General features: G+C 44.9%; 1 long non-coding RNA gene across 1 annotated transcript; it reads left to right on the forward strand.

Moving 5' to 3' along the window:
• The first annotated feature begins 2,492 nt into the window (after positions 1-2,492).
• LOC144160960 (uncharacterized) lies at positions 2,493-14,194 on the forward strand. The gene is made up of 5 exons (XR_013320454.1): positions 2,493-2,788; positions 3,562-3,613; positions 7,531-7,681; positions 13,263-13,425; positions 13,995-14,194. It is a non-coding gene; the product is annotated as an uncharacterized LOC144160960 (long non-coding RNA).
• Positions 14,195-14,736: the final 542 nt, after the last annotated feature.

The following is a 14,736-nucleotide window of genomic DNA, read 5'->3' on the forward strand; positions in this document are numbered from 1 at the left end:
TGTACGCAGAACGTTTGTCAGCAAGTTTCCTTGCTCGTACAAGCGACCTAATACTACTATGCGGAAATGTGTATTCTATAGAATCTGTATTTTGGAGCATTCATCGCGATAGCAGTAATTACATGCAACTGGCCCATGTCGTGCCATCAAGCAACCCTTTTCATTCGCCGTCTGTGTTGATGGAAAGAAGCAAAAATCGTATGTGCTATTGAACCAGCTCCAGGCTTTAGCACCTAAGTTGCAGTCAAGAAATGCACTAACATGGGCCCGAACAGTGGCGAAAGCTCGTGGCTTCCTGGACTGAGAAAAGGACAGCAGCTATGTGCAAACAAATGTGCCGCTCAGCGGACGCTAAACATGACAGCAGATCTATGTACCGATAAGACCTCCCACTAAAAAAATTGCCGAAATTCAGGTTAGAGATAACGTTTTTTTTTTTTTTTTCACGCGTCAAGAAAACGAGGATTTTACCAGCCGAAGCCATGATAGCAGTCTAAATATGAAGGCAACGATTCATTAATTAGACCACGTGGGCATCCTAAATTTTAGTTCCCTCATTGTTTCTGTGGAAGGCGAAGTGGTCCCAATCTTATCTTTACAACCCCTCAGACGTGACCAGTAAGAACGGTGCATAATTTGAGCGTATTTTGTTATAGCCCTGAAAAAAAAAAATAAACTGTTACGTAAATTTCTGAGATTGGTTGATTTATTATTATGTGGCTTAACTCGCTGACGCTACAGATACGCAAGCGACGAGGCGCGCTGTAGTGGAGGGCTCCGGATTAATTTCGGTCACCTGGGAATCTTCAATGTGCGCCGAAATCTCGAACACACGGGCGTTTTCGTTTTTGGCCTTCATCAGAAGTGTAGTTGTATGACAGCGTCAGCAATGCAGTTTCAATGTTTGAGAAGAGCTAGCTCTTTATGTTTGATTTCTAATACTTTTGATTGACAGCATATAACTTCGTTTATACAAAACTAGCTTTAACCAAAGATAATTGTTTAGAGGAACTCGTTCGTTTGGGGGTCTATTACCTAATATGCGCAATTACGGGGTGAGTAAGCTGTCACCCACACACAAAAAGCCCCAGCTAGCCGCCGCTGCAGCTACAACTGCCAACCGACCACTACAGAAATGACCCCGCCTGGGCTCCCCGAATGCTGCATGGGCCAGTTCCAGTTACTTCAGCATGACCTACGGAAACGTGAGGAAGCTTCAACATCGCTTTCGCCAACGACTACCTGCATGCATAAGACGAGACGAGTATCACCTCTCTGTCACTCTTGTAGTGTTCGTTAGGACATTGAACCTGCACTGTGTGCTGAAACTCAGCGTTAGCATAGGCTCACAGCCCTCGACTGCGTCTGCGACAAGGGCTGCGAAGGCCTTGCCTTTCTCCGTGACCGGCTTTGAGAAAATTCTGTGAACGTTTGCACTGTGTGCGCGTTTGTGCGTCTTTCAGATTTGCGTTTCTAGAGTACTTATAGTGTCTGCGTGCGTTTTTCTGTGCTGGTGTATTCATTCCTTGTCGTCATTTTCATTCCGTATCATAAAGGTATTCCTCCCTCCCAGTTTTCCTCGCAGAAGTTACGAAGAAAACACCCGACAAAAAAAAAAGAAATGCTAGTGAATAGTCCTGTGCGAGTACAGTAAAGACTCACATAAACGCTGTACCTTTTACCAACCAAGTGGTTGAAAAAGCGTAAGGCTAGCGACACCTGCGACAAAGATTTCCCTCGGTAATGATTACGCACCCTGAAGTCTCAGATCACACCTTCAAATGATTAATGCAACATCACGATCTGCAAACGCGCGAGCCGAATGATTCAGGACTCCCGTGCAAGCCTGCGCTGAAGCAGGCCGAACGCCAAATTTTGTCCGAGCTGAAAAGCATTGTAAGGCACACGTGAATTTTTATTTGTCTGGTTATGACCGAGACAAGTCCACGAGACCGCGTACGGCGCAGGGAATCAGAGCCAGAGATAGCGGCAGCTAAGACAAGTCCGAGGTAAAATAAATAGCTAAGACAGGTGAAATGGAAAATGCCGTCACTCCGATTCAAAGACTTTTACTCGCCATCATCATCCCCGTTCAAGGTTTTTTCAGGGCGCTGCCATGCGCCAAAAATACAGCCTGATTGGCTTAGATCTTCTGGACAAAACTGGCAGCCAATCGGAAAAGACCGGGAGCAAGAAGGCAGCGATAGGGAAAATTGCAATCAGGAGCCCATTAAACCTGAAATACTTGTGAACACAAAAAGCAATAATAATTTTGAATGAATGATTCCTTAAAGATTGATTAATTTCGCAATGTTGTGTGATCACTTTGCATAAAAATACAAAGAGGGAACTCTGCTCTTTTGTTCGGCGCTGCAGTCGCTTCCGATCAGGATTCTATTTAAACTGAAATACTGGTGAACACCAAAAGCAATGACAATTTTTAATAAATGATTCTTTGAAGATTGAAAAATTTGGAAAGGTTGTATGATCACTTTGAATTAAAATTTAAAGTCGTAACTCTGCTCATGTATTTGGCCGTTTCGGCGCTGCGGTCGTTTCCGATGTAATTTTTCCATCAAGTGGTGGCGGCGAGGTCGGCCGTGGTTGCGCGTTGTCCGTGTTGTTATTCATGTTTTTTGTGCGATATACCGTCGTAAAATGTGTTCGCCCTTTGTGGATAAAGCCTGCTTGCCACGTTGGAAACACGTGCGGTTAAGGATAAGCTGAAATACAGCGGCAAACGATCGAAGAACGGCGGCGTTTTCCTGTGCCCGGACAAAGAAGTTCGGTGAGTTCTTTTTTGCTGGACCTTTTGTAGCGCGACTAAGGTTCGGTGCCAGAAACGTGTTATTGGCTTGATTTCTCGTTTCCGCGTCAGTCTCACGCGGTGGTTCGTGCAAGCTAAATGCAATTTGCTGGCGCTGCTCGATATGTCTAGCGTTGCTGACGGACAGGTGGTGGGCGCAGCGGAGGGCCTTAGGAAGCTTGAAATAATTGCCGGTGCTCTTGATAACATCGTGAGGAATCGACGTGTTTTGTTTCGTATGCGGTTTTTATCGCATTAGGTCTATTTCTATATGCGGCCGTGCGGTTTCACCGTGCTTTTGTTTTATTTCGATAGCTGTGCCACTTTGAACAAAGCAAAATACAATGTGCGACTGCTTAACTTATCGGACGTAAAACTTCCCTTGAGAAAAATGAAAACCTTAAATAGTTTGAGAATCTTAACTTGGCAATAAAAGTGTTTTGATATTTTTTTATCGTCTTGTTACTGGCTGAAAACTATTTGTTTTCTTCAAACGGTTTGTAGTTCAGGAGCACATAGGCGGAGTATATTTCACATTGCTGTAAACGCTATCTACGCTTACATAGCATTGGTTTTAAGCACCTTTCATCAATTCTGTGGTTAGGTCTTTTGACATAACTGTCTTGATAATAAAACAATCATTGAGTGAGTGTTCTTACTTCTCGGAATGTGTAGTGTACTGTGAGCTTTTAACTTTGGCAGGTAACGACGTTTGTGCTTATGTAACTTTTCTTTGCAACCTTTTCATTTAAAAGTGGCTGGAGCTTCAGGACGGGGGCTGTCTGGCAAGATGAAAAGCAATAACAGGTACGTACTGCATTTATGTTGCCGATATAGGAACCCAGAAATAGAAACTGGACCTATAAGTATGCGTTTGAGTGATTTGGGGCCTTTGCAGCAGGAATTATGCCCACCTAACTTGTGGGAGTTGTTTATTCTTGCATTACCACAGGAATAATAGTAGTAGGTAGCCCTTTCAGCGGTAGGATGCTCTGCATGTTTAGGACAGTTGAATTATGTTGAATGTAGCTTTTTATACGTGCAGAAAGTGAATTCCTGTTTTATATTTCTTTTGCACACGATGTAGTGCCTGTGCAAACCAGGTTTTCTGGGTGAAGAGTCCTTCAACATCTGCTTGAGGCTGGGCAGCTGTTATGTCATAATGCTAGTAATGTGAGTAAGCACTAGATCTTGCAGGTGCAGTCCCAGTGCCGCAAGAAGTAATTGGAATGCTGGAGCTGGGGCCAAACTCGGGTCTGTGTAGCTGCACCAGCGGTAACTGACAGCAGCATATCATATACACATGCATATCGGCCACAATATCCCCTCTATACCTATGGACCCTTCTGTATTACCGTGTCACTGAGCATTATGCATTGGATGTTGGATGCCACGCCAGTGGAGTGATGGTGCTCTCAGCAGACACTTCTGGCAGCATAGCCTGCATGCTTCCAGTGAATGTGAGCTAGTCAAGCTGAATCTCTTGCAGATACAGGAAGGCACTGTTCTTTTCTCTGAATACAGACTCCTGACATCCTTTCGCGCTACCTATGCACTGAATTTACATGGCTTCCTTGTCAGTGGTCAGTTAATCAGCCGGCTGTTTTGCGATGGGTTAAGCAAAATAAAATAAAAAAACAGTGGGGAGGTTATGCTGGGTGTGCGTGCAAGGTCCCAAAGTTATTTGTGAACTTGAGTTGTAAATTGATCTGTCAATTGAATTTCTTTCCCTTTTTTTGCATTCAAGCTCAGCCACCCCTTTCTCTGAAATAAGATCATGTCTATGCTACTGAGCTGCACTGTTGGTGGCCCCTGGAGTGAGGCATCTTTATGCTTCATTTCTTTATGTCGACGGCATACTGTGACTGCTCAAAATGCTGTAAGCACAGTGCTTACATTATGCGCACAGGCTCAGTTGTGTGAGTTCAAATTCATTTCAACCAAATAACCTGCCGAGGTGGCTCAGTGGCAAGGCGTTGCGCTGCTGAGCGCGAGGTCGCGGGTTCGATTTTCGGCTGCGGCGGCCGCTTTTCTGATGGAGGCGAAAAGCAAAAATGCCCGTGTGTGCAAGATTTCGGCGCACGTTAAAGATCCCCAGGTGGTCAAAATTAATCCGGAGCCCTCCACTACGGCGCGCCTCATTGCCTGCGTTGCGTCGGCGTGTTAAACCCTACAATCAATCAATCATTTCAACCAAATAGATTTTTGTCGGAGCAAAACGAACCGTTGGGCTTTCTTTGCCATATTTTGTTTATTCTTGCTCATTAATTAAAAATATATTTTTTTTCTCATCTATATAAAATGGCTTTAGTGCCTCTAAATGTGTGCAGACAAACGTTTACATGCTGGGTTCTGTTTTTAAATGAGGCATAGCCACATGCTACTCAAGATCATGAGTTTGCTTTCTCGAATCGTAAGAATTGACAATTTAGATTCTTTCGGGCCAGTAAAGTGACTGCACATGTTGATGGGGTGGTAATTCTGGCGAGGCATCAACCGCCTGGTCATCATATTGAACATATATTTGGCTAGATAGTGTGCGAAGGATGTGAAAAAAACAAATTGTACCAAAACAATGTAAATTAGGTGCAGTCAAAAGTTTTGTTCTTTGCACTATAGGGTAATGTTAGTACCTAAGCAGCATTTACTGTATTCACAAGCTTGAGACACTGACAGCATAATGCACCCGCAGCTAGGCTCAGTGGCTAAGGTGTGGTGCTGAGCCCATATATGCTGGTTTGATCTTGGCCACGGTGGCTGCTTTTCTGATGGAGGCGAAAAGCGAAAACACCCTTGTCTCGAGATTCAGCATAAGTTAGTTTGCCAGGTGCTCAAAATTAATCCGGAGCCCTCCACTACTGCACGCCTCATAGCCCATGTGCAGCTTCAGCGTGTTAAACCCTGCAATCAGTCAATCCGACGGCATAACGTAATCACGTGATTTTTATCAGAGCCTTTTGGTGGGATGAGGGGGCAAACGTCGATAGCCCTGGCAAATAAAATGCATCAATGGTACGGATAGGTAGATGATGATGATGATTGATTGATTGGGGGGTTTAACGCGTTGACGCAACGCCGGCAATAAGGCGCGCCGCAGTGGAGGGCTCCGGATTAATTTTGGCCACCTGGGGATCTTTAACGTGCGCCGAAATCTCGTACACGCGTGCGTTTTTGCTTTTCGCCTCCATCAGAAAAGCGGCCGCAGCAGCCGGGAATCGAACCCACAACCTCGTGCTCAGCAGCGCAATGCCTTAGCCACTTAGCCACTGCGGCAGGTACAGATGGGTAGGTTTACCTAAAGTAGCCCATGCTGGCTTGTGCTCCTGCATGGTCTACTATAGGTAGATGTTGGGGCAGCAAGGCAGCGCTCCCTAATGATTTGGCCGCAACCCCCTGTGTACCAAGCAGGGGTACCTGAAACTGTCCATCATTTTTTAATACCTCAAAAGCTTCTCTCATTGGTGATCGGGCACAAATAAGATTTCATTTCGTTGTTGCTTATAGTCTTGCTCTTCTGATCAAGATCGGTCTAAAAAAAGCACAGAGAACATAGTGTATGCTAATTTTGAATTTTGCCCTTCCAATAATAATGCCAAAGACAACCCCGTACCGTGTTTACTGAATTGTAATGTGACCACGATTGTAGCGTGAGGGGTGACTTCATCGCATAAAAAAGAAAAATTAAAACCACTAAAGTAACTCAAAGGGTAACTTTCTGTTGTGCCAAAAAAAAAAAAAAAAGAAGCGCCGCCAAAGTACTCACGTGAGGCCAGTGGAATTATGGAAAAGCACATTTATTTTTCAAACACTTGGGCTAGGCGCCCACCTTTGACACTTATAACTTCGCAGGAAGCCCATCTGTCGAGCGATATCACTTGTTTTGAGCTGTATCAGCTCAACACTGACCGCCAAAAGGCGGTTACACTGTTTGGTGACGAAATCAGCAACACCCTTTTGTAATTCGACGTGGCAGCTGTAGCAAGGCCCTCGGAAACTTTTTGGGCAGGGTTCGCATGTAAAAAGGCGCTCTCGCAGTAGCTGCCATCCACAGACGGTCGATGTTGACTCTTCGGGGAGCTGCCGAATTCCCGATTTCTTGAGCCATTAAAATAGCATGGGTCATACTGAGTGCAACACGTTGCCGTAACAAGGGGAGCTGAAGCGGTGTTGAAACACTTCAGGGCAATGAAAGTTACCTATGCCTCAATACTAAAGTACGGCGCGAAAACAAAGGAAAAAAGTTGCGCACGCTGTCAACCACCACAGAAAAAAAGCAAGGAAACGAAAAAAGTTGATCTTAGCTTGTAGTGGACCTGAACAACTCTGACACATCTTGCTGACATAGATTGCGAAATGGTCAGAACTGTAGCCATTGATGACAAATGGGTGCATCATTGTAATTTTAGGCAGATTGTAACGCGAGGGTTGACTTCAGGTTGCAAAAATAAAACGTGTTATAATCGACTAAATACAGTAACATTCGTATTTGTATTTAACTATTTAAATTCAATTTAAGAAATGTATGATATTTGTTCACCTCCTCTATTGTTTTGATTGTTCAGCATACTTGATCATGACAGCATCATGTGACGTTTTGAGACTGCCTAGAGATGAATGAACTCATGTTGCTCATGGCAATTTGCTGAAGCAAAAACTAGGGAAAGTTTGACGCATCAGTTTGGTAGGCGCCCTGACTATAGACCACAATTTTACAACCTTCTCAGGGTGGCGCCATTTGCCCGGGATTGGTGTGGAGCTGTGCAGGCATTTCTCGGGGGACAGCGGGAGCAGCCACGGCCCCAGCCACATGCCACCAGCCGCATTGGACTGCGTATCGTGTGGCCGATTCGGACACCTAATCTGATTTGAAAATTGGTAAGTTCATATTCAACAGTTTGCAACCCACAGTTTACAGTGCAGTAGAAAGTGGGTTAAAGGCGAGTGAAAGCTAGTTGCATGCGAGGATTGCGTATGCTGTACACAGGCTGCAAATGGACCATGCTTTGCGTGGTTCTCACCGAAATCGCGGTTTGTGGAGCTATATTTCTCTGTGCTACACTTTTTCAAGTCAATTGCTGCACCCGACTCCTATACCCTACGAATTAGCTGTGCGTCTCACCGTCCCCGCAGAGCTGAGCTGTAGCATTAGAAAAGGGTTGATTTTTGTTTGTTTCTCGTCTATAAAATGAACACTGCTAACCTGTAGCGAACAGAAATTAGCGATAGATAATGGGATTGGAATCAATAACTGGGCTCTAAAAACAGCATACGACAGCGCGTATTGTTGCAAAGGTGCTACATTCAAATATGTTCAATTTGGCGTGATAATCTGTTTGCGGAAGCACTCAGGGACCCCCAAAATCTTAGTTATGGTTTTTAATGCATAACGATCTTGTGTTTGTTATTTTTTTATGTACTCAACAACTGTGCAGTGACGCTCAAACAAGCAGCCTTTGCACATTTTCACCCAAGGCATGCCGACCTGCATGCTGGAGGAAAAAAAAAGTCTGAAAAATGTGGGTACAGCTGTTATATTCAAGAGGACTGCCATGACAAAATATACCACTCAGAGGCCATGAATCTGATAAGACAACATGCGACACGGTGCATTTGCAGCCTGTGCACAGCATGGGCAAACCCGCCGTGCAGTTAGTTCTCGCTCACCATGAGTGCGCTCTCTAGTGCACTGTTAAACTGTAGGGTGCTGACTCGTTGAATAAAATTGTACCTGCCAAAACCTTGGTGCTGAGACAAATCGTCTGGAATGCAATTGAGTAAGCACTGTTTGATGGTAATGGCACTATCTAAGCTCATCGGTGCTTTATTTTTAGAAAGTTCATAGCATTATCGAAAACCGTGAAAGATGCAGCTTCTCGCACAAGTTCACGATGTGTGCTCTTAAATCGAGTCTGCGCTTAAAAACTTCCTTACTTGGGGGCAGCTGGATGAAACATAAATTATAATCATACAAAGAACTAAATATTGCCAATGTAAATTCAACAGAAATTCGTCTTTATTGTCTCCTAAGCAGCATTTATTTATGCTTCCTCAGAAACTTCACTGCAGCAACCAAGCACAAGTTCAGAAGTTCTTGTACTGTATAGACAAGGCTTGCTCAGTTTTTTTAGTATCCTGTGCAAGTTTCTAACCTCTGTTGTTGGCTAGAAGCTTACTGTGTTAATAACCGTGGAAAAGAACAAGCTGACAATGTTCCTGTCAGTGCTGCGGCAGTAGCTCAAGAGGCAGCGGCTTTTTTGCCATTCACCATGCCAATGTGGAAAAAGCCATGTGTGCATTTCTCCTGGCAGGTCCCTGGAGACAGGGGTGCCTGAAGTAATGAATCAGTGCTGAGTTTGATAACGTTAAGCAATTATCACAATGCATTCCTCAATCAAGAGCTTCTAAGATGTCGAGGTAGGTATCGGTTTGTAAAGGTCCAGTTAAGATAGTAGGAAATTGTAGTGCATTTTCTTGCACGAAACGAAAAAAGTATTTTTAGATGTGATGACATTTCTCAGAAGATTTTGCTCTAGGAGCTTGTAGGCATTTTGCTTGCACACGGTGGTGCGTGCATGTTTCCCAGCTTTGGGCTAGTGCATGGGCCGCCGCTATCCTGTGAGCACCGCAGCAAAGACATAAATATTGCCGTTTTTTTTTTTTTTTTTTTTTCCTATTGCGAACACAGTACACTGCTAACCTTTAAATGAAGGTTGCAAAGCTTCCTTAGAAAGCTAATATAAAAAAAGAAACATTCAAGGAAGCCGTTTCTGCAGTACAAATAAACCGCTGTTTTGAAAGCAGTAAAGATGAGGCTGAGTGAAACACTGCGGCAAATAGTTTGTTCTTCGCAAAACAGTATTTCTGGTAGAGAAGTTCAGAATGCAGCCTGGCTGTAATTTTAGATAAGTCGTAGTTATTAAGAAAGAAGCCGTGGCTTTCTACAGTGCTGTGAACCTCTTATAAATAAGTCGTCAGTGAGCTTGGAAAGTGCTGTACGGCTAAACAGTGAGAAGTCAAATGCATTCACGCATTTTTTTTTGCAGAAAATAGTTTTTCTACCTTTAGTTGTAAGACAACCGCTGGTGGCTTTAGTGAGCAACTACTGATGCCCCCTCCTCACCCCCCCCTACACACACATACGCACCTTTTTTTGGCATCTTTCTTTGTCAACTACGACTGCACGCTGCAATTTCTGTGGCTGCCAAGCTTGTGCGAGCGTACTGAGTTTGTCCCCTGCCATTTCCGTGGCCTCAACAATATTGGGGCAGCAGAGTTTTACAATCTAGGCAACTGACCATTCATAGCCGTAGTGCAAAAAAATTGGGCCTGTTTGTTTCTTATTGCGTGTGCTTTTTTTTTTTTTTTGAGGTTCAACACTGCGAGGACACCTATGCGCAGAATTTTGCGGCGTGTGCTTCTTCCAATATCCTTGCTTTATTACACAAGACTAAAGAGGAAATGCGGTACTATGTCGTAATTGAGACAACTGAAATAAAGCCAACGGTTTGTAGGCTGTAAAAAGTGCAATAATATAAGTACGAGGTCCAGGTTTTGTATTTTCATGATAGAAGCATTCCTTTCCCGTCATTCGCACAAACATTTTTACTCAGTGGCTGCTATGAGGCTTTTTGATCTTAGTGATTATTCGAATAAATGCTAATGTACTGCAGCGCGGCTGAGATGCACTGCTTTAATTTGATAAAGTTACAGGTGGGGAAATGTAGTATGATGCTTAATAATGACAGAACTGTATCAATAAGTGTTCTCAAAATACACATTTCATGGGCTTTGTTTTTCCAAATGAGAGATTGAAATGGCCTATTTTAACACACACTTCAGTTTGTTATGTAATGAGTAAAACTCGCCTGCTAGTTTCCCACAGTCGACTGGGACCCTTATACCCTAGTTACACGGGCACAGTTACCCCGCTAACCATGGTTAACGCAAACTGAGCTTGGCCACCTCAGTTCGGTTACGCTAACCGCAGTTGCTGCTGCCGCAGTGTTCAGTTTGCACACAAGTGGCGGCGCATCAGCGTAGGCGAAAAAAATCACCTGGCGTTCGCAGAAGACGAAGGCCTGAAATAGCGGGAGCCCTCGAAGCTGCCCCCAAGAGGAGCTTGTGCTCTTTGCGTCGCTCTCGCAGTCGGCACGACCGCGCGTGAGCAGCAGCTCGTTTCCCGGTCCACCCGATCAACTATGAGAAAAGCCTAAATTTGTAAATTCTGCTGATCGTTTGCCAAAAAAAATAGACAAAGCAGGCAATCATGAAGCGTTTTCAGCACTCGGAAACGATCCGTGCGCACGTCGGCCGGTCCTGGAAACATGCCGGCGCGTCTGTCCGCACGGCACTGAAAGCGTCTCGAACCAGCCCAGACCACGGTAGCAACAGCTTGTCGCCCCTCTTCGAAATCAATCGCGGAAAAGAAGTTCCACATGCGACAAAGTGGATATTATAAAGGTTAAAAATTGTGCTATGTATTGTAATTTGCAGTTGTAGAGATAGCGCCGGTCAAATATCTGCCACGATCCTAAGTTCCCAACACCAAACCGACCCGAGAACAAGCCGCTCGCGAGCTGCTGGGGAAGCCCCTTTTTCGGCGTGCGCGAGTGCGTCGCGTTTGGGTCTGAAGCAACTGTCTAACGATATTTTTTGTCTACACTGCTTCGCCTTTGGTTTTTATCGTGAGGTTAAAAGTTTGTTACTTTATTTTTGTTACGCTCACAACCAAGTGACCGCTGTCGACACACTTGGAATTTCGCATGTAACAGCCAAAACCGCAGTTTGCGATAACCGCAGTTAAAATTTAGTAACCACCGTTAAACATAGCTACAGTTACTTCCGCCATGTAACTAGGGTATTAATCTTAATTAAGGTATGGTGTGGGGACAACCAAAATATTTGAATATTAAAACAGTTGTGTTGACTTTTTGCCAGAACTTCTAGGGCTCCATGTCAAAATTAACAATATTTTCTGATGATAACATGAAGGACAAACAGCTGCAATGCAGTTGCATAAGGAGAGCAGCATAAAATGAAAGAAAGCTGTTTTGCAAATGGTAGGATGTTGCACCATTCTTTGGATGGCTCTTCAACTGCATGGCAGCTTTTAAAGTTGAAAGAAAAATCATGTAAATCATGCCTGGCATTCCCTTGGAACTCCCTGAGGGTTCAGGTGAGCTTCAGTTGCCTGCTTCTACTCAGAGTCAGCACCTAAAGCAAGAACGAACACCATTTAGCACTTAAAACACTGATAAGCTCTGCAAGGTTGTTTGATCAGCGATTCCAAAGATTTGGTTTCATCACAATGGTGTGGAATCTAGTTTGCTGACTGCCCATTTTTTTGCTGCTGCCTTCCAGTGTGTCACAGGGCCCTTGCCACATTATAATGTGGAGAATAGTGAAAACTTCAATCTGACCCTTAAAGGAGTGCTGGCACAAAATTTCAAAGCACAGATGACTACATAAAAAGCTTTCTTTTTAAATAGAGATACCCCTCAGGAAGGTTAACCTTTAAGTGTTCGGAAGAACATATTTTAAGTCAATTTTAATATGTGCATGCTCGAAAAAGTTAAGGATGGATTTCCTTTCGACATCGACATCAGTGTGATGCCATGTGTGCCTCTCCCCAAACTGCCTATGTCAGGGCTCCCATGCAAATCCAAGGTGGCCTACTCTGCCTGATCCTTCTGAGAAAACGCGGATCCTTCAGTGATGGCGCCAGTGTTTTCTATTGAACACAATTGCCGAGAGACATGAGCTACAGCCCAGTCTTTAAAAAAATGTCCAAAACAGGCAGCACAAACGACAAAGTCTACCTAGTCTACCTTCCTAGTCTACCTCGACAACGCCGTAGTATTTACCCGGAACTGCGACGAGCAACTTAAACATGAGCGCGGCCCGACAAAGCGCGTTCCGAGAGGGAAACTAATGTCCCGGGGTTTATCATCCCGGCGGACTCGCCATCGAAGTAGTCCGCTGCGGGAAACAAGGTGCAGACCCGCGAAAACGATCTGGAGGCGAGAAAAGGCGTGGCCTTGCTGTCGCAAACAGCCTCGCGAAAGTTATGCGCGGAATGCTGATGTCATTGCTAACGTCATACCATGTGCGCTCGGCAAGGCTAAACCTTTTGCACGAGGACCCTTGTACGTGCACCGGTCCTCGTCTCCACTCCTCCCTCCTCCCCCTCGCAAACTCGGCTGCCGGACTGTGTGCTGTAGCGCCCTGGTAACATCCCTCCGAGGAGCACAAGCTTGACAGCTCTGCTGTTAAAAAGAAAAGGCCAGAGCTCTGTGCCGTGCCATAACCAAAAGGCAGCAGAACTGATTGTGTTATCTACGACAACAAATTGTTTGCTTTCTCATGTGCTCACGTTAAAGGTATGCTTTTGCGTCATATGTTCAGCCTCGATGCATTCAACTTACAAGTGTATTTCAAATTTCCTTTCTCCTGTTAGGCCCAGTACTTCTGCCACATGGGTGGCTACGACTTCAAGGCGGGGCCCGCACGGTGTTGGGCATGGTGATTGGGCAGCCAGTGGCGTTGTCCTGCAGCTGGGCAGGGTCCAAGGGGGTGAAAGAGGCCTTCTACGAGCTAGACAACATTGTCTCTTGTTCTTGGTAAGCTGCCCTGATTTTATTTTATGCACAAGGAATTCATTATAATATTTTCAGGGGCTACTTTATTTCAGGGTATTTGTTCGACCATTAGAGCTTATTTTTAATGTTCTTGTTTACAGGAATGAATACGGATACTGTTTGGTAATGCGTAATAAATATTGGCTCTCCGGAATAGTTGTACGTTGTGAAAACTAGAGGCATTGCATTAAGCAAGCTTGTAATACTTTTTTTTTCACCCGTCGCGGTGGGTTAGTGGCTAAGGAGTTGTGCTGCTGTGCTGAAGGTCACAGGTTCGATCCTAGCTGCGGCGGCCGTTTTTCTGACGGAGGCGAAAAACAAAGACGCCCGTGTGTTGAGATTTCGGCACATGTGAAAGATCCCCAGGTGGTCGAAATTAATCCGGAGCCCTCTGCTACGGCGCACCTCATAACCGGCGTAGTTTCGGCGTGTTAAACCTCATAATCAATCAATCAATTGAATTTTTTTTTTCAGGAAGGCCATTGCTAAGCCTGTGGACATTTTTACAGCGCAGTATGTTACTTATTTGTCTGTTTTCAATTTTGTTTCAGTGTCAATACAGCCCAGGTACCCCGACGCAAACAAGGTCGCTGTGGCAGCTGTTATTAAGAAACGGCTATACTCCACCGGTGACTGGGATGGCGGCCACACGAAGCGGAAGACACTGGACAGTATGAACTGAGCAAAATAACGAACCGGAAGACACTGGACAGCATGAACTGAGCAAAATAAATTAAGTCAAAAAACCTAATCACCACAGACTTTGTAAATCACTACATTTGTCCCTGAAAGGGCAAACAGTGCTCTTTAAAAGGGCACAAATGCTTATGCATGCATTACGAATTTACAGCATGTCCCGTTTTTAGGAACCCATGTGCGCAATTCGAACTGAAAGCTGCTGGGGTTGGACAGCCGGGATGTAAATGGCAGAATGTCTACTATGGTTGAACAGCTAGTATATACCTAAAGTTGAACAGCCAGGCACCAGCCGCTCAACAGGGAAGGCTGACTGGCCGTACTTCGGCAAAAGCTTATGGGCCATTGATTAGACACATTTTAACGGCCCACCATCGGCATAAGGTCAACAGCTGACCTCCTGCAAAAGTTTAACAGCCGGCCTCGGGCAATGGTTCATCAGCCAGCCTCCGGCAAAAGGTAATGGCTGATCTCCGGCAAAGCTGTACGGCCGGAGACCGTTGTGGACCCCTCTGCAGTGAATTGGTAAAAGGAGAGTGGCCATTGGGTGTACAGCAGTTAACTTTAAACACACGGCAGAGGCCCACCTTTGAGTGC

Source organism: Haemaphysalis longicornis, unplaced genomic scaffold, assembly GCF_048455015.1.
Source record: "Haemaphysalis longicornis isolate Haplotype H1 unplaced genomic scaffold, Haemaphysalis longicornis Haplotype H1 scaffold_11, whole genome shotgun sequence".
Classification (NCBI taxonomy): domain Eukaryota; kingdom Metazoa; phylum Arthropoda; class Arachnida; order Ixodida; family Ixodidae; genus Haemaphysalis; species Haemaphysalis longicornis.